The 21,511-nt window shown below is 32.5% G+C and overlaps 1 protein-coding gene across 6 annotated transcripts in view; it reads left to right on the top strand.

The window, feature by feature from the left end:
- The window catches only part of LOC142323940 (uncharacterized), a 36,023-nt gene that overhangs the window by 7,949 nt on the left and 6,563 nt on the right, over positions 1–21,511 (top strand). For 2 of the 6 annotated variants that reach the window (XM_075364330.1, XM_075364331.1), the window contains exons 2-3: positions 1,449–1,639; positions 13,482–13,662. The exons of 1 other annotated variant lie outside the window; for it this stretch is intronic. The gene's annotated coding sequence lies outside the window, so the exon portion shown is untranslated. Of the gene's footprint in view, positions 1–1,448; positions 1,640–13,481; positions 13,663–15,406; positions 18,000–21,511 lie in introns of those variants that run through there. 3 more of the 6 variants (XM_075364328.1, XM_075364329.1, XR_012756179.1) reach the window with 2 other exon arrangements.

The raw sequence follows: 21,511 nt of genomic DNA, 5'->3' as shown, positions 1-21,511 counted from the left end.
AGTTGCCTTCTTCCTAAGGGAAGAAAAAATACTGGATTGCAAACTCCAATTGCAAATGGAGTTAAGGGCAGGAGCGATCAACAGACTAACTCCTTTGATAATATGTGGATAATATATTCTCCAAAACCAAGTAAGTTTATCATTAAAATTAATCTCACAATAATGAGCCTGATATAGTTTATCTTGTCAGAGAGCAATTTTTACCTTTTACAAAGCTCACAAAGCATTGTAATCAGACAAAAGACCAGAGTGTTTATACCATCAATGAGCCTTGTTTTTCTTATTAATCAGTAAAATTAACAGAAATCAGCAGAAAACCAAGGAGAAAATCTGGAAGGATGACAGCAAACAAAAGGATACATATCCATCTATAGCATCAAAAATGACCTGATAAATTTATTGACAGCTTGATCAAGAGAACAACTCAGGAGAACTCCAGACAAATCAGTTTCTGCCACATCAGAATACAGGCCTAGAAAGTCACTCCTGCTAAAATTATGTTGGACATTGTTCACAGTAGTAAAGAAATTCAGATTTCTTAATAAAAGCAGAAAATGGAGGATGAAACTTATCAGGGTGAACTACACTTTTAGATGGAGCTGTTTCAACAAATGGTAAAATTGAGATTCAGTTGTTAGCTATCATGTCGAGCCATCTGAGATTCAAGATCAACAAAAGAGAGATTAAGGTATCGACGAGGTTAAATGTTAATCCAGCCCTTCGTTTTGCATATAAATAGATGTTGTGGAATACTAGTGTAGTAGATGCAAAATACTGTTGCATCACAGCAGGTTGAACAGCTGGAGAAAAATAATGGACACCAATTAGAAGGCTCTTCATTCCAGATGTTGGAAACTTAAGAAAGTTGTACTTGGAAACAATCTCAAGTGAAAGTTCTAGGTCAGTCCGCCGAACATACACAGTGACTAAATGGGATCCACTACCCGCTTACAGTCTGAAACTGCATAATCTCTATCCAAACGGTAGATCTTATATGATTCAGGGAAGAAATCTGCATCACAATGAATATCATTGAACCATGTCGTAAGGACATTGAACATTGAAGTCATATCTCGCTAGAGATACAAAAAGCTTGTCCGATATAGTTCTGAAGCCTCAAACATTTTGATATAATAGCATTAAACTAGTCTTATGATTCGATAAGAAAGCCATCCTTCTCTGGCCGGCAAACTATCATTTAAAACATTATTAAATGTATCAAAGATAGGGGCAGTAAGAATACCCTCAGCCCATAGATCCGGGTTATTAATCTTCATAAATTTCGAATCATTGACATAACATGGAATAAATTGTAAGTAGCAAATTTAGGTTTTAATTCAGTATATTTAAAAAAAGCTAAATTAAGATCTTTACACTAATTTTTTATATCAGCAGTAGTGATTGAAGGTTTGAACTGCTAACAGAACGAGCCCTCTTTTTGTTTTTAGTGTGTGCAGTAACCAAATCAGTATTTAATTCCAAACGGTCAAATTTAATATTTTTATTTTTGTTGGATATCAAATTACCGGGAGCGCAATCAAGACCACTAAGCTGAACTTTTTTACTGGGAAAATTCTTAACATTACACTTATCTGTGTTTCTCCTCAAATCCTCTTCTAGAGAAAATCGAGAACATGAAGTATGTTGGTAAAAAAAGAAAAGTGTTTTGAAGCATTATTTTTTAGCCTTCTATACAGTAATCCTTTGGTTTAATGCGATTTTGAATTTGCACGGTTGATTTTATAACACTGCCCCTTGACTTAACGCGGATCTGGTTTTGAATTAACGCAATCAGAATTACTGTACATAAGGTGTAAAATAATATTCGTGAAAGGATTCTTAAAAAGGATTTTCGGTAAACAATTTACACGGACTTATACGTGCAATATGACATATATGACTTATACATGCACTACACGGACGTGTAATGCGATAAACAATGAAACAGGTTTTCCCTTTCAATAATAGCATACGGAAGTATATTAGGTTGGTAACACTTAAGTGTTTGGTTTATAGACATTTTAATGATCACAGTCAATTAGCTGTTCAGAGAATATGTTGAGTTGCGTTATTCTATCTTAGTTATATTACCGTGTAGTATATAAGTATTCTGATCGATCTGTGTTCAGGGCGTAATGCAAAGGCTACACTACATGCAATATTGTAATTTATTGTGCGAGATATTTTAGAATTTTATTGTGAATTATTTACGTATTATCTTTTTATTTTTCGTGTTTTTAACTATGTCTGACCTTATACTATGGGAAAGAAAAGGAAAACTAACACTCTTGAGGCAAAGTTGGAGATGATAAAAAACATCATGATGTTTTACGTAACATTGATATCGCAAATTATGTTGGCCTTGTCGAATCAACAATTCGTTCAATAATAATAAGGATAATTAAAATAAGGATACAATTATGATTTCTGGAAAAAATGCTAGTCCTCTTCAGACTTCACGAATGTCTTATTTATGATCTCCTTTAAAAAATAGTTGAACTTGAAAAACTATTGAATATTTTCATAGAAGATTGTACTCAACGTCGTATTCCCATGATTCGTGAAAGAGCGTTAAGTTTGCATGAACTATTAAGACTTAAATACAATGCTGAAGATATCAACCCATTCAATGCAAGCACAGGATGGTTTGAAAATTTAAAAAAACTTTCAAACCTGCATAAAATTTTGATCCAAGGTGGAGCAGCCAGTGCAAATGAAGAAGTCGAAAAACTGAAAAAGATTTACAAATTATCATGAAAGAAGGAGGATACACGTCACAGCTACTATTTAATGTTGGCGAAACGGCAATTTTTTGGAAAAAGATGTCTAAACGTACTTTTATCGCAAAATAAGAACGCCATATGCCCGATTTTAAATTATCTAAAGATCGATTCACACTTTTACTTGGAGGAAAAGCGAAGGGTAACTCTAAACTAAAACCGTTGCTTGTATATCACTTAGAAAATCCCCATGATTTTAAAGGAATTAACAAACAATCTGTACCCGTGTATTGGACATCCAACCAAAAAGCATGGGTAACGAGGCGCATTTTTTTTTTTTTTGACCTATTTAAGAATTGTTTTAGTCTGCAACTCAAAGATTTTTGTACAGGAAAAAATATCGCACACAAAGTCGTTCTATTGCTCGATTACGCTCCTGAATATCCAAGCTCCGAGGAATTGGAAGCAATTAATTCACATGTAAAAGTAGTTTATATGCCTGCAAATACATCACAAGCCATTTAGTCAAGAACTGATAGCCAGCCACATTCAAGGCTTACTATCTTAAAAAAAAAAAAAAAATTTCTGAGGTGGTTTCTGCGACTAACAGTTCAAGCAATGAGATCTGTAATTTTCGAACGTTCTGGAAAAAATATATAACATCCTTCTTTCTGTACGGAATGTTGACGAAGCTTTGAAAGAAATCGAAGAGAGTATTATGTGTGGAGTATGTTACAAGCTGTATCAAGATCAAACTGCATTCGATGGACAAGAAATTACAGGTACTATTAAAAATGAAGATGTGCAACTTGCCAGCAGTATAGGGGTGGAAGTTAATGCTGAAGATATAAATGAACTAGTGGAAGAAGATAAACAACTTTTAGGAAATGAAGACTTGTTAGCACTAGCCGAGTTGCCAAATGAGCTACTAGATGACAATTCGGGTAGCAGGGCCATCAAAAATCGACAATGGTGAACCTTCAACCTCATCCTCCATTTCACAGCCACAATTAACAGTAAAAGGATTACAGGAGGAATTATGATTCATCGAAAAAATTTGTAATTATGTAACTGAAAATGATCCTGATCGAGAACGAATTACGAAAGTTGTAAATGGACTTAGGTAATACGATATGCTACAAGATGGTGCTAGATCAGTTGCAACTATCAATAAAGCAGAGTAAACTGAACACAGTTATTTTAAGAAACCAAAGCTGAACTAAATCACAAGTTTTTTTTTTAATATTCCTTATTGTATTTAGGCCTATGTACGTTTATTGTAAGGTAACTATTTTTTTAATAATACTGTACTGTAATATGATTTTTCTTTTGTAGTTTATTATTCTTATATTTTTTACTTTGTTTCTACAATACTGTACTGTATGTAATCATATTTATTGTATTGAATTCGATTTATATTCTATTAAATAAAGCATGTTTAGTCAAATCGTCTAAAACTTCTGCGTCTTTTGCCTGCGAAAAGAATTACGAATATAGCCTACTAAATATGTACACGTCCAGATACTATACTGTACTTTACACCTTTTTTGAGAAAACAGTTTTGATTTACGCAACAATTTTCTGGAATGAATTAATCGCGTAAATCAAAGGATTCCTGTATACTGGAATTATATTTTACTATAAGATAATTAGATTTTAGTTGTTTGGTTTAATGAATAACATATCCAGACTGCTTGGTGTGAAATTGAACAGGTCATTGCTTACCTATATTTGGATTACAGTTCTTCAGTATAAGTATTATCACAATTGTATAATCCTTTGGTAGCTGTTCATCTGTCTTTTACTTTCATGAATACATTTCTGTATCTCCATCCTTAATCATCTGTATGTTGAATCATAATGTTATGGTTTATGAAAGGCGGAAGAGTTTTAAGAGACAAATGTCCTTAAATGATCCTGAAATATGACAGTATTATTTTATTTATAATGTAACTGTAGATGTAATTCATCTAACTTTTATTTACTACAGGGTGATTTTTAGTCCTGTTACCCAATTGTTAATGTCTCGTAATTTTTTTCTAAGAAAGGGTCATGCCACAGTCACCTGGACGCAAACTGATGGTCTGGGATAGGTTTGGTATACTGCTGATTGATTTCATGCCATGTGGAACGACTATAAATGCAGAAATCTACTGCAAATCTCTACGTAAGTTACGGCGCGCCATTCACAATCAGCGACGTGGGCGCCTGACCGACGGCGTTGCCCTGCTGCACGATAATGTACGTCCACATGTTGCGGGTCCGACACGTGATTTACAGAGAACATTTGGGTGGGAAATTTATGAGTACCCACCATATAGTCCAGACTTAGCTCCTTCTGAATATCATTTGTTTGGGAAATTGAAAGAATTTTTGAGCGGTAAGCAATTCGCGAGGGACGAAGTTGGTAGCGCTACTCAACCGGTATAGATACGGCAGTGTGAGTTGATTCTCCTTGAGATATGTAAAGTTTTGTGCCTTTTCCGGTCCTGTTACGAACAGAATGTCTTTTACCATAGAACGAGTTTTCATTCTTGAACAATATTTTGCTACGAAATCGTACGCGAGTGTAAAAGAATCATTTCAAATTAAATTTGTTGGTGTTCCTCCGCCAGAAAAAATGTCAATTTCTAGGCTAGCAAACCGATTTTGAGAGACAGGTAGTGTTTGCGACAGAAAACGTAGTGATCGACCAACTCGCTTGACAGATGACGTTTTAGAGAACTTGTGAAAACAAGATTGCTCAATTCTCCACGGAAAAGTTTACGAAAACTTTCCACGCGAGTTAGTTTGTCATATTCGAGTGTTCAGAAAGCTGCTAAAAAATTGAAATTGTATCCGTATCGTGTACGATTAGTCCAAGAGCTTCAGCCTCCAGATTTAAACAAGCGATTGCAATATTGCCGTTGGTTTAGGTTTCTCGTAAACGATAACGGAATCGAATTTTTAAACACAGTGTTCTTTAGTGATGAAGCTTGGATCCATCTCGATGGTTATGTGAACAGTCGAATTTGGGCGGTTGAAAATCCTAACGCTTTACAAGACAAATCTTTCCATCCTGAAAAAATTGGTGTGAGGTGTGCGATATCTCGTCATCGTAGAGTCGGACCCGTATTCTTCGAACAGACAGTAAATGGTGAAGTATACAGGAATATTGTGCGCCAATTTGTATCCCTCCTGTTACCTCAAGAACGGTATTGCTGGTTTTAGCAAGACGCCGCTACATGCCACACGTCTCGAGAAACCATGCATTTTCTGCGAGAGTTTTTTGATGATCGAATAATTAGCAAGGGCTTATGGCCTCCAAGGTCCCCAGATTTCACATCTCCTGACTACTTTTTGTGAGGCTATATTAGCCTTCAAAAACAATCCTCACACTATTGATGAACTTTAAGTCAATATTACAGACTTAATCAGAAATATTTCCAATTGAACTCTTAAAAAGGTTTCTGCTAATATGTTGAAAAGATCCGTGCGTGTGTAACCGCAAGGGGTGGGGATTTTGAGCATATTCTTTAACAATTATGTAATAGCTTTTTATTAAATCTCTTTTGTAAGTAACAAATACATTATTTTATTCCACCTAAATTTCCCTTTCTTAAATTACATTTAAAATTGGGTACAGGACTAAAAAATCACTTTTTAACTACAAGGGAGATCTCTAAAGTAAAGATCGCTGGGAAGTTTGTCTCTTTAAGTTTGGCGAACCTATGTCATTCATGGCCACGCTAGTAATGCACACTCTGCATTTTCTGTAAGTTGTCGCGTTGTACTGTCTTTGATTACGTGTGAGTTGTTACGTTATAAAATGAATAGGAAAATCGATGTTGCCGCGAATTGTGAAATACGTGGTCATACGTTTTTTAAACCATCAAAACGTTAAGCTGGCTAAAATTCATAGGAAGTTGGTTGCTGTGTACGGTGATAATATGACAAAAAAGAAGCGTCCGAAAATGGTGTGAAAGGTTTAGAAATAATAGAATTAATGTGCATGATAGAGAACCTTTACTTCTCCAACCTCACCTAATTCAATCTGCGCAATGTAAGCACCCTGAGCATTCAACTGTCCGAAATTAACCATGACCATCTCGACAGCTCTTAAGTAAGACGCACAGTCCTTACTGTCCGAAGAGTACTTAGTCCCTTTGCACAGTTTCTTATAATTGACAATTCGATCCCTCATTCTTCTTGGGACAGCCGTCTCATTTGTGCCCTCTCTCCACAAAGAGCACACAGCGACGGAAACTTGCTAGCTCTGCAGTGTCTTTCCATTTCCAGTGTTTTCCCCGCAGCAGGTCAGTCAGCGGCGCAGAAAGTTGTGAAAATCTTTCTATATATTTTCGCAGCCAGTTATAAGTGCCGAAAAACTTCTGCAGGTCTTTTCTTGACCCGGGAATCTTGTGATGGTCCGTAGGTGTTGCTTCTCCGGAATATTACCCGTGGGTATATTTTATGGCCCAAAAATGATACCTCTTCTCCGCCAAATTAGCATTTCTCCAAAGAGCATGTCAGATAGTAAAGTTGTAGGCGTTCCAGCACCAAATCTAGGGGGCGTAAGTGTTCTTCCCAGCTACTGCTGTAAACAATGACGTCCAGGTAGACCAGTCAGCACTGGCGGAGGAGGCCAGTGAGAACGTTCTTCATAAGATGCTGGAATATGCTGGGTGCATTTTTCGAGCCAAACGGCATTATTCGGAACTGGTATCGGCCGCCATCTGGAACTGAAAAGGCTGTAAACCGTTTGATTCTTCCAGGGGTGTCTGCCAATAGCCACTTTTAAGGTCGATTGTCGAGAAGACGCGAGCGCTTCCCAAGTCTAATAGTTTCATAGATCAGTAGCAGTAGTGAATCTACATCTTCAGTGATTTCGTTCAGTCGGTGAAAGCCTTCACAAAAACGTAGTGAAGATTTCTTCTTTTTAACAATGACCACCGGAGGGAAACGGCCGGCTTCCTTCCCGAAGTTGAATCTCATGTACTGTTGACCGTGTCGGTTGCAAGGGAATGCTGGAAAATACTCCTGGTGTCGCTTCAACACCGTCTTCAGTCTTGTCTTCACCTCATAAGGTGTGCTGCTCCAGCAGTACTGGTAGAAAGGTAACTTCACTACCTGGAGTTAGTCGGTGAATGAGTTTCCTCTTCTGCAACAGGAAAAACTCCACTGGTTCATTAGCCACTTGCGTTCGTCCATAAAGTTGGAACCACAGCTTGGCAGTTGTTTGAGGGTGGTTATATTGATGCCGAAATCGGTCGATGAACTCGGGCCAATCGAGTTGTAGGTCTTTGTATTGTCTGCCACAAGATAGAGCATCTCCTTTCAGCTGCCCTTCGGCGTATTCCGCTCATTGCTCCACAGGCATTCTCTTTTCTTGTAGTTGAGTTTGTAGATGAGAGAGGATCAGTTTTGGATCGTCATGTGGCAGGCCGCTGAAGGTTGCCGTTATCACTGACAGAAATGATGCACGGATGCCCGCAATCAGGTAGTAATGTTGTTGGGCCCCTTGTGTGTTTGTCGGCTAACATGTGGTCGACAAAGACGTGACTAGATCCAGTCTTTTCGTCCAGACGATCTTCGCGCCACATTGGACGTCTCTGTCGCCGATTGGCTTCGACGGCTCGTGGCACCTTAAAACCTTATGGCACCGTGACTGGCACGGTGCCATATAACCGTGGCACGGTTATAAAACCGTGGCACCTTATGGCAGGACTGAAAATGGCCGAGGTTTTTGTAGTAATGCTCTCTGAAAAGGGCCATTTGTGTGTTTTGGGAAGTAGCCCTGAGAAGGGCTGTTGGATCCGGAAGCTGGTCTTCGGCGATATCGGTCCGTTTATAGTCGGGAGGTTGCGGCTCGCCCGTTTAAATCGGACCGAGCTTCGCCTCAGCGGCAGTTGGGTCCCCACTACAACGTGGCAGTCGTGCCCAGCAGTAGCAATCGGCGTCGGTCGTCTTCCCCTGGCTCGGCCGAGGCGGTTCTCCTCGTGCGATCCCACTCTGGGCCGGCTTCTGCTGATGGGCTCGCCGGCCAGGGCGCTTAAAGTCCGAGAAGGTAGCATGCATACCCAGCAGTTCTCTCGGCGGCCCGGCTAGGCTTGCTGCTCCGGCGGAGATGTTGGCAACCGCCGGGAGATCCCACGTTAGACCGGCGAGAGAATTTCTTCACCATTCTGTGAATGGTGAACCTCAACACCGCTGTGGTGGGAGAGTTGGTCAGCTAGCTTGTTGGGGAGTGGCACTTGTGCAGGTTTGTAGGCATACTGTATTCCCGTTGACTAGTATTGTACTTGCCGATATGAAGCTTCGCATGTATATGGCAACAATATATAATTAGATATTAAGCGATACATAATAAATTTGAATATGTATTAAAATCATTGATTATATTTGATAGGAAATATATGGGTGGTACAGTCTTAATAACTAATAAATCTCTCTTATTCCCCCATATATTTGTTAAAAATGTGGCCATTGTTCAGTTACTGTGTACTTCAGGGTAAAGGTGGATTGAATTGTATTGTATTGTATTGTATTATATATTGTATAGTGTCTCAAATGCAGTTACAGACTGGTCAGTCTGTAACTGCAAAGCTAAATCATGCAACAAGTATAAATGAGCATGTTGCAACATGAATTTTTGTGACTGGAAATTACTTCAAGCATCGGTTATAACATAACACTGCAATTGAATGGTTCAAACAAGTCTATTTCAACTATAATAATAAGTATAAAAATATTACTGTGTCAAGAAGACAAGAAACCCCCTTGGAGCAATTATTTAGTGAGTCAAAATGGTATTGCTTTTAACAGTTGTTTCATGATTTTTGAGAGGTTATAACTTTTTTATTAGTACTGCTACACAAGAAACTTTTTTATTTGACATAAAAATTACAAAAACACTAAGTTTGTAAATTTGAGATTTTTATATCCAGCCCCATCAGAATTGTTTGAAGCCAAAGTTTGAATTAAAGAAAAAAAATAGTTTCTAAAAATTCATAAATTTAGGGGTAAGTATATCGCCATTAATATTATTTATGGTAAAACTACTAACATATACCTACATACAAAATAATAATTCAAATTTTTATGCCATCCCTGCCTCTTGAAAAAAATTACCAAAAGTGAAATTTCACCGTTTTTCGTGTTCAACTTTCTTGGTAATTTTCTCATAGAAAGAAGAGAGATAGGTAAATAAACTGTGGATCAATCTTTTACTGTGACAAAATATTATTAAATTGCTTTTGTTTCATCCTTCCAGGACCTTTTTAGTTACGATTTTTTTCTGTAAACCCTTACAATCACAAAAATAGGTGTGTGCACTGTAACAAAAATGGCTGCCACAGGTAAACTGCTTAAATAAAAAAAAATAGTTTTAAGGTCCTGAGACATGTAAAAAACAAATGGGTAAATTTCAGTTTTTTTTTTTTAAGTGACCCGTGGGTCACTTCAAATGGATTGACCCCTAATGAGGATTTCAGTGGTTACATTTTTGCGTAACTAGTTTTTATCCTGTTTTCACATATCCAATACTATTTTTGTAGTATTGAGACTTCATTTTTACATGTAGAGGTACCAGCACTGAACTATCTGATTTCAGTATGACTCAGATGTATGATTTTGTTTATTTAATGTAAATTTAATATATGATTCAATGAATACAAACAGGTTTATTTTCATTTTTATTTATATTTAGTTTTTATAGTTGTGTAATTTTTCTTTTGAAGACTATTAAACTGAATTGACAATTCTGATACTTACATTTGAGCTACGTAATATTATAAACAAATCAAATTCCTGCTGATAAAGAACATAGTACATTTAAAACATTGGAATCTATAAACCCTTCACAAAATTACAAAATCCATGTGGAGTACTAAATAAGAGTGAATTTTTCACTTAAAACTAATTTAAGAAAATCCATAAATATGTGTACAACAATCTTTTCCAAAATTATAGAAAAAAATTATTGTTTCTAATCTTTATTTTTATTAAAGAGAGAAAACTGTAGTATAAAATGAAACATAATCTGAGTTCAGAGGGGTTATTGTTGATTAGAATTCATTGTATAGATATGTCTTATTACATAATAAAGTTACAGTAATCTTTAAGTGGATGTTTTTTTTAATTTTTAAAGATCAATATTCACTGGTGTAGTAAATCTTTAAATCAACATTGATTGTTATAATTAAGAGACATCAGCTCAAGCTATGTTATTATATAAAGACAAAGAGGATTTTTGGTTTGTTTGGGATAAACAAAAAAAAAACTACTCTTATCAATCGCAATCAAATTTTTACCCATGTTTCTTGGCATAACTGAGAAGGTTTTTAGATATTTCATTTTGATAAATCTCAAAGAACCAACCGATCGATTGCTTTCAGATTTTCAGGATACATTTGTATTATACCTTGGAAGGTTTTAAGCCACAAACGAGGCCCTAGCTCCTCCCTTGAAGGTTAAAATATTAAAAGTACTCTCACTTAAATTAAAAATGTTTATTAAGGAAAAAAGATTAATCCTTCTACTTCATTATATTCCTGCCTCCATGGCAAAGAAGAAATAAGTTGTGAATTTTTTGTCATCAAAGGTGTGTGTACTTCTACCATAGCTACTATTATTCTAGCCCACGAGGTTGGTCTAGTGGTTAACTCATCACAATTCAGCTGATTTTGAAGTCGAGAGTTGTTAGGTACAAATCCTAGTAAAGGCAGTTACTTTTATATGGATTTGAATACTAGATCATGATACCAGTGTTCTTCGGTGGTTGGGTTTCAATTAACCACACATTTCAGGAATGGTCAACCTGAGACTGTACAAGACTACACCTCATTTACATTTATACATATCAACCTCATTCATCTTCTGAAGTAATACCTTACGGTGGTTCTGGAGGATAAACAGAGAAAGAGAAAGCTACTATTATTCTGTCTTTTAATTTAGTTTCTTTTTCAGGTTTCTATAAAGCCTTGATACTTTAATTGTTATTTATCAGTATTCTCAATCATAAGGATAACGAACAGTGCAGGGGTCCAGGGAGCAGAGCCCTCTGGGTAGACAGTAATGATGACCGAATCCAAGCTCAGCAGGTGTCCAAGGCATCATCTCCTGCAACACTGGAATGGCGAGCTGTGGCCCTGGGGTAGGCCCCAAGGAGCCCCTTTGTTTGCTTCGGGGTTCACCTGGGCCCTGAGGGTCCAGATTCTGGCTAGACAGGCTGGCTGGTATAAAGTATAAAGTTTCCTCCAATCAGTATTTCTGAGATAGCACTTAATAATGTAAATCATTTTTATCTAAAGAAAGGAATTTTTTGTATTTCTTGGTACTGTTAAAAAAACATATATATATTTAAAAAAGAATAAATATCACAATCTGTACATTATGTTAAAGTATTAAAATAATATGAATAATTTTAAAATGATGTAGTTCTTAGAATTGTGAAGAAATTATTATCTCTCAATAAATTAGTAGAAATTAATTGTTGATGCCTTAAATTAAAGCAAAAATCTTGTATTCATCTGATACATTTAAAAAAAAAATCTATCATTGTACCTATCGGACAAATATTTTATGTGAAATTCAAGAACAAAGCTTTTTAATTTGACTGGATGGTTCTGAAAAAAAATTACTAAATGCTTGAATAATAAGTTCTTGTGAAACTGATTTTTTCATTTTTTTTTCTAAACTGGAACTTATGTTCCAGTTAATGTTTGCAGTTAACTTTTTATCTTTGATCCTGGTAGGTGTATTGACATAACCAATGAATGGTTGTCTTACGCACGTCACCATAAATAAAAACTACCTTAAAACCCTTTTATCATTTTAAGTAATTGTAGAAAATAAGGTTAATACTATAAAATCAGCTTAGTCACATATAGATTTTGTTTAATCCTTTCATTGTGCTCATTTATGATTGTGATTTCACTTTGTGTTCTGTATATTTAATAAAACTGAGTTTCTGTGAACTGGTTAGTTAACATATGCAATGATACGGTGTCTTCATGTACAATTGCTATCCCTAAGTTCTAGTGTTTCCTGGTGAAAAACCTGGACAATATGAAATAGCCATAACAATAAGCTTGAGCTAACAATAGCTTGAATAGCCATATTTGAGCTACCTTTTTTGAGTATATAACTGCTCACTTCCATTTTATCCTCTCATTCTCTCTCCAGAATACTTTGGTGAGTTTCTTTATTTATGAACAGTTCTTTTTATGCAAACAGCTGCTCTTTGACCTAGATAATTTTGATTAGGTAGTCACATTGCTCATGTAAAAACAAAGCTGCGAGATTCCTCCACTTACTCCTAATATTTAACCTTGTCTGGTGGGGTGGGGGGGGGGTATTCCTAGTCCTCCTTGCACGTATTATACCAAAGCCAGTTCCAACAATCTGGTAGTAAATAATCTATATTCCCATTTATTGTATACCTTCATTATGCCACAGGAATATACTGGCCTGGCTCTGTGGTATGTAAGTGTAGAAAAACACAATTCTCCATGTTAATTTAGGCAAAGGTATCCTACTCTTAGTTTATTTAAGTAAAAATTAAACTGTTTTTGCACCAGTTAGGAACGAGCGGAAAGAAATTCTTAAAACTGTTCGAATTGTGCATCATGTTAATGTTATTCATATTATCACGTCTACATTTTTAGGATATAGGTGTTAACCTAGAAGTAAAATTAATAAAAATTTTGAGTTTTGGAAATTTTTTTCGAATATTTTTCTTTATTATAGCAGAGCTACTTATATGTTTATTCCTTTTTACAGAGATGTATTCACCTCATGGGTAGCATCAAACCAAACTGCCGCTCAGAGCTTTTCGACTGTGAAGTAGGAATGGCCAACATCATATTGTATTTATTGGACCCACGGGCCTTTTGTAAATATCGTACAATCAATCACTTTTTGTGATTTCCGGACCTTCCCTCGCATATAAATATAAATAAAAGTATATAAATATTATATATGTTTAATTTTATTGCTTTTATTATGATTATTATTAGTTTTTTTTAATTATATTATTTTTTACCTATTCATTGTGTGTTTTTATTATTATTAATTTTTTTTTATTACGATGAAAGGTCTGATTATTATTATTATTCTTTATTATACATAAACCAGTTTTATGTAATTGGGCTAATAATATATGTAAAAGTGAATAAATAATTTATGTACAGTATATTAAAACACCCATTGTTGCATATTTAAATCTTTTTTCAAATGGACATATTGATTATTATTACATTATATTTAATTAAAACATAGTTAGAATTAGTTGTTAGTTATTTTCTTAAAAAGAATTTGAAAGTGTGTGAAAGTGATGATACAGAGAGTGAGTGCAAGTATAAACAAGAGAAAAATAAATTGTTTATATAAATATATTTTAAAAACGTGATGAAGAATTAGTAACTACGTGCTCATGTTATTAAGTTATTTTTAATTGTTTGTGTAAAATAAATTTTGTAATTAATAGTTTATATATATAATACAAACACACATGATATATATATCAAGCATTTAATTAATTGTTATTGATTAATTAATTTTGTTACAGTTCATGAGGTTTTTTTTATAAGAAAAAAAATTGTTTTCATTTTTTAAATGCAATTTATTATTGAAATTGAATGTAGCAATAACATTGTAATATATTATTATTAGATAATAATTTTGATTTCATTATATGTATAAATGTATTGTTTTTCTTTTTTCTTTTTTTTTTTGTTACATTGTTGAATTTCAAATGTGATTTAGAAAAAATCTTATGAACTGTGATTATTGTATAGATTCTTTTAGGTATAGGTTACAATTAAATTATGCTGTACATTTTTTTGGGGGGATATGGAGACTTGGGATAAATGTACAGATTTTTCTTCTTTTTTTTTGTGAATAAATTGGAAATGTGTTATTTAAATAATAAAAAAAACTTCTAAGGTACAAACTCAAAATATTTTTTTTTAGATTAAAAACATTTTGTTGTTACCTTCATGTTGTTAATCTATTATTATGATATATTTATGATACATTTTTTATTAATTGTATATTAATTATAGCTTTTTGTTTGTTTTGTTTTTATTTTCTCTTTTTTTAATTATATATTTTTTGTAGTAGTTATATCTTGTAATTTTATGACAGTTTAAATAATTGTAATGTGTGTTTAGATAATTTGTCAAAAAAATTATTTCTGAGTTTATCCAAGTTACGCACCATAGTCTGAATATTACCTTACTTGATAATATAGCTCTTGAGTATTGTTAAGTTTTACTTAAATTGGTATTCTTTCATGTAGTTCCTTTAAGTATTTAATCCTATAAAATTTTTATTAAAAATTAAATTTATTGGCTAAATAAGAATTATTGGTTGGTTGTTACATTATGTTTGGTCAAGATGAAAGATCTATAAATCATTTCTCTCTGCATTTCAGGCATTTTGTCCTCATTCATTTGTACAAATGTTTTTTCACGGTTAGTTTTAGTAAAATCCATTGTATTTAAGGGTTTCATGGTCATTTATAGATTAAATTATCTTCATTTGTGTAACTACAAAGTTTCTGAATTTGTCTGTTAATTCAGTGCTTTTTTAATATCTTTAATCAAGATGGAGTAGACTAAACTACAACCCATTGCATTTATTTTATATTTAGAATTGATCGATGTAAGTTAAAGCAGTGTAATATTTATGATCCCATTTTTCAGCTGCTGTTTATGTTTAGTTCTGATTAACATCATGGCCTGGGTGAACTATTACAGCAATATCTACACTGGCAGTTCATGTACAGGGGATATGAACTAACAGTATAATTATGCTGTAGCGTGTATTCTGAAGGCTGCTTTTTTTTTATTAAATGTCTGTAAGTTGTCAAAGATTTTCATATTTCTCATTTGACTCTACCATTAATTATCACTGAAACCTTTGAATCTTTTTTAGTATTTTATAGTCTTAATTTCTGAACATCATTAATTCTATTAATATAAAGTATACATGTAAATTTTTCAGAAGCTTATGATGATTTATAATTTGTATGCTGTGTTATTAAAATTTACAATTGTTTTAAGTATTAGATGGAATATAATTAAATATGTAATTTAAACACAAAATAAAATATAAATTTAAATTATATCTAAAAATATAAATGCTAAGTTGTGCCATTCACGATTAAACTTGAAAATATTGAAACATGGTGCTTGTATTATATTATCGAGTTTTTATTTGAACACACATTTTAAATATTTTTTCTCTTTAAAGAATATGTATTGAAATTTCAAGTTAATTATTATTATAAATAATTTTGAATATAATTATCACATACTAAGTAAGATACAGTAATTAAATTTTAATTTGTATTAAGAAAATAATAAAAATACATAATGTAGTATTTATTACTTTATACTATATCTTATTCAGCAATAAAAACAGGGTAGCCTACAATAGGGCGGTTAATTGTTTTTCTGTTTTTTTATTTTTATTTTTTGACATTTAATATTATTTAATGTTATAATTTTTATTTCTGTATGATACAAACTTAAAATATAAAAATATAATGATTGATTATTTTATTTAATATACATTTTTTTTTTTTTAAATTATTATGAATTAATATTACTTTCTGCAATTTCATTTTCATTATTATATTTTATTATTTTTATTGTTAATAAGTAATTTTTAATTTAGTATAAATAAATGTTGTAATAATATAAATAATTTGTTACATAAATAATTATATAATAATAATACCTATATTATATATATAAAAATGAAAAAAAATCTGCATTACATGTGGATATAAAAACCATTATTATTATATATTATATAATATTCAAAGTAAGAACATATATGAATATAAATAATAAATAAATTTTATATATATATATATATATATAGGAAGAGAGCGAGAGAGTGTGATTTCATTAGTTTGACCAATAAATAATAATTTATTATTGTAATAATAGTACCATATTAAAAAAAAAAAAAAATATTTTATAAAGTGAAACTCTGCCATTTTTTTCCATTTTTAATTTGTTCCTAGGCGTATGATTATTCATAGAGTTTATATTGTAAACCAGCAAAGATGTTAATATTATTATAAATTTTTGATTGCCTATTCTGAAAATATATAAATATGTAAATGAAGTTTTACAAAAAGAACTACTGTAACAGAAATAATTATTATGATGAAGATTTTATTATGTTTATATTAATTTTTAAACAGTACAAGTAGATGAAATTCAAGCACATTTATTGACCAGGTACCAGGTTTAGTTATTATTACTATTATTATATAGATGTACATTGTAAACAAGAATGAACAGTTATTTGAAATATTTTTTTTTACCCTATCAGTTTATTGTTTTCATCTTTTTATATCAGTTTATTGTTTTATTGCTGTTTATTTTACATGAATAATTTTTATATAGATGAACTCCAACTTAGAAATTTAATGTGTTTTTACAGTATTGCTCATTATTTGTGGGATTACGTTCTCTGAAAATTCTACTATGAGTGCGAAACCATAAATATTCGGCAAAATGATAATCACTTTCAGTTTTTTTTAAAGATAGCAGCAATTAAATTTATTTTTTATTAATGATATCAGTCATTCTTTACAAACAAAAACACGTACACTTAATTTAATTTTTTTTATAAACTAATAGAAAATATTAAGTTACTCAAGTTAAATAATACGATCATAGGCTTAGAATGAATTGATTTTGTCACCTGATTTACTACTAGTTTTGATAGATATTCTTTGTTGAGGGAAGTTTTACAACTTTTGCAATTCCTCATCTCGGGTGTAAATTTAATTGTTTTACCGTGTAACAAACTTATACTGTGTATTTAATGTGTAAGCGTTTTTGGCCAAAATGAAGTTTAGTTAACTTTGTATAGTACTGTTATTTGAAACTGTTAATCAAAAAATGATTTATTTTCACACACACACATATGAAGCTATACAGAAATGCTTGGAATGCTAAAATATAAGTTAATTTGATGGTTTCATATGAAATTCAGTCTTACAAATTGATGGAGTATGAGAACTGTGATGTCTGTAGTTTTTTTTAGAAAATCAGTGAAAAATTCACTTTTTTATGTTTGACTTGCAATAACTTCATTCAGTTGCAAATAAACAAGTAAAACTCTTCAATAAAACCTGTTGAAAATTTAATTCTAAACAGAATAGTATAAATAAACTGAAAGCGATTAGTAATTAAATACAAAGCTAAATTTAACTGGAAAATTGTTTTTAATGTAAAAAATTAATAAAATTTACAATGAATTGTCAAAAATGTCTTCATTTACATCATTGCATTTGCTGCATATGTGGGTTACTTGTGATGCTGTTTTCAGTTCATTGGAGCTGTTCAACAGCGCAAAAGCATCGATAATATGGGCAAGTAACTCCTCTTGGGTATTTACTTTCAACTTACAAAAACATTAACACTTCATCCAACCCCATACACAAAATCCATCTGTGTAAGATCGGGTGAACTGAGTGGCCAGGATTGTGAACCGCCTCTACCAATCCATTTATCTGGGAATTGCAGATTTAAGTAGGCAGAAACAATAGGAGAGAGATGTGGGGACATGCCATCATGCTGGAAGTACATCTGGTGTCGTGTTGCAAGAGGAACATCTTCTAGTAATGATTATAATTGTTCTTGAAGAAACTGTAAGTACCCCCTTGCCTGTTAAGTGCCCTTGGAAAATAAACTGTCCAATCAAGTGGCAAGTTGCTGTTGAAAGTTAACGTTCCACCATTGCATGGGGTTCATTTCTACCTGTGAGTGTTGGTTTCTCATATTGTTTATGCCATCGCAAGAGAACTGACTCATCTTTAAATAAAATGTACTTGAAGATTTGTCGAGCATTTAACTAATTGCAAAACACCATACGAAGGGCAGGCTCTCCTGCATGTAGATGTATTTTTTGTTTATGATAACGGATAAAGGTTTATTCTTAAGTGTCCTCCATACTTTAGTTTGTAAAACTCAACTGGTTAGAAAGACATCTTGGGCTGACACCAAGACTACGCACAACAGCAATAATAATGCTTTCATTGACATTATCATCATGTAGAGAGAACGGTCATAAGGGATATGATTACTGCTAGGAAGAGATCCTATCTCCTGTAACATACAAAATACCACATTAATAGTTATTGTATTTAGGATTCTGTGATTAGGAAAACGTTGATAATCTTCAACAGCGGCCGTAGCACTGCCTTCACACTCATACATACACACCATATCAACATATTCTTCATTCAAAAATAAGTATTGAATTACTTCAATAACAAACCAGATTCAAAATGGTTATGCAGTACAGCTGTCTACTTGTACTAACAGGAAAATTGCACAAATGAACTCAAACTCTACTATAAGCTTAGTAAGGGTAAACCTACTTGAATTCAATTTGGCAAATCTTGTCTTATTCTACAAAATAAAAAATGTTACCATCAAAATGGCAGCCACCTTAATTTTTTTAATCTTCAATATTTGTAATTGTTTGTTTGATAAATTTTTACTTATTATAAAATTTATTAAGCATTTTATTTAGAACAAAATGACACCTCATTTGCAAAAATCCATTGACAAACAATCAAGTTATTGCAGACAATTAACCCGGCAGTACGCTTGTGCACTATAATGCAAGCTTATAATTTGTATTAATTTAGTATTGTTTTTTACTACATTTAGTGGAGGAAATAAAAACTGGCAAAATGTTATAAACTTGCATTATGGTGTGCAAGTGCACTGTCTGGTTAATTGATTGCAATAACTTTATTCTTTAACGACAGATTTTTACAATTCGTGTATGTCATTTTGTTCAAAATAAAATTTTTAATAAATTTTGTAAAAGTAAAAATTTGATCAAACAAATAATTACAAAGATATTGAAGATTAAAAAATTAAGATTTTTTATATTTTAGAATGTAGGCGCTAGTCTTTAGATTTGCTAAATTTAATTAAAGTAGATTTACCTTTTCCTGAGAAATTTTTTTGTTGAAAATCACAAAATGGTGTCCTGAATCAATTCCTGAACACACACATATATATATGTGTGTTATAATTGGACTTACTTTCTGAAAATATAGAGAAGTTTGGTTCTTCAAATATTACTATTTTACTTTTTGATCTTGTAAGAATTTTAAAATTCTCAAAAAAACTGGTCCCTTTTTACACTTTGACCACTATTTTGGAAAAACTCCAGTTGAGATCAAAAAGCATAAGACCCTTTAATCTTGATGTTCAATTTGAACCTTAAGTCAGAATTTTGAATTCCTAGAAAATTGCACAGACAGAAATAATTTTTTAGAAACTAATATTCATTGAAAAAATATGTATGAAATATTCATACACTTTACAATTTATATGCAAGTTACTATCCAAAAGTTTCTGGAATTAGCCTTTAAAAAGTTAAAAAAAAAATTAAAAATTATTGGCTTCTGTGTGGACAGTGTGATCCCACTGTTTTTTTTACAGTAGGAAATACGAAAGTCAGAGTATTCATTACATACTGTGATTAAGTCTAAATCGCTTCATTGGTCTCAAAACATTTTCCGATAAGCTTCAGTTTCAACTTAGGAAGCGGTAAGAAGTTTTGTGAGGTGTTGTCTGCTAAGTTGAGTCTACAATGACTGTGTAGTAGAGGCAAAAATTTATATATGGATAGGCACATTTTTATAATGCAGGAACCAAGGTTTGTTCTACCACTTTTTCAGGTCATTTGCATTGGATGTCCTTGCAGAGCAGCTTCAGTACATCTTAGAATTGTCTAGTCACAGTTTGATCTGGTGGAAAAAACTGAATGATACAGCATCACAGAAGGAAATCAACATTGATAAATATATGAAAACTTTCTTTCTTTGGCCACAGTGATGTTCGATGCCGACTACAATAACTATTGCTTTATCTCAGAACTTCAGTCATAAACCTGTGATTCATCATCAGTACTGATGTTAAAAGATGAAGTTTGAATAGTTTAAACAAGTTCTTTGAACCCTGTGCAGGCTTATCGAGGTTTTTTTTTCAATATTGAGCAGCATTGAAACAGATTTCACATGTGCTCATGATAGAATTTTCTGTCATATGATAGACCTATAGTCTTGCATATATCATAATATTCTTTGTACTTGCAGGATGGCTTTATCCATTCTTGCTACATTTTGAGGTTTGTTTTTAGTTAAGGATTGGAATGCTCATTATAAAATTTATTAAGGTTAGTTAAATTTTATCAAGGATTTTGTATCCTGTTGTCAGAATTACAGGAATGTTCCTGAAAAAATAAATCAGTTGTTACTGTCAAAATAACCGAATTAGATACAAGAATTCTGAGCTGTTCCTTTAGTTATGGTGTTTGTTGATCCTCACAAAATAATGTGCATAAGAATCACATCCCAAAAATAGATGCCTGGGTTTCCTCATGTAAAACTACACCGGTTTTTCTCATCCTGGTTGGCAGAGTTCTTTGAAATAATCTGGTATTTGTGTATGCTCAAAAAATGTAATTTCCAACTAACTTTATCAGTCCACAAGTAAAATATAGCATACTTTATTAGCTTCACCCAAATATCTAACAGTATAGTAGTGGTTGTCTGTGTACCAGTTTTGCTGTGAAACAACTGTATATTTTTCTAACAAATTGACAGCCAGTCTTGATAGTAATTCTTTCTTTCATAACCTTATTTTCAATCACATGGTTATTGAAATAATGAATACTACATACTGTAATTATAACACAATAGTTAGAAAAAAATTCCTACTTTATTGGAACCAAAATAGCAATTTTTTATTTTTTTAATT

This window comes from Lycorma delicatula, chromosome 4 (genome assembly GCF_047948215.1).
Source record: "Lycorma delicatula isolate Av1 chromosome 4, ASM4794821v1, whole genome shotgun sequence".
Classification (NCBI taxonomy): domain Eukaryota; kingdom Metazoa; phylum Arthropoda; class Insecta; order Hemiptera; family Fulgoridae; genus Lycorma; species Lycorma delicatula.
Note: the sequence above shows the minus strand (reverse complement) of the source record. Positions and strands in the feature narration are given on the sequence as shown.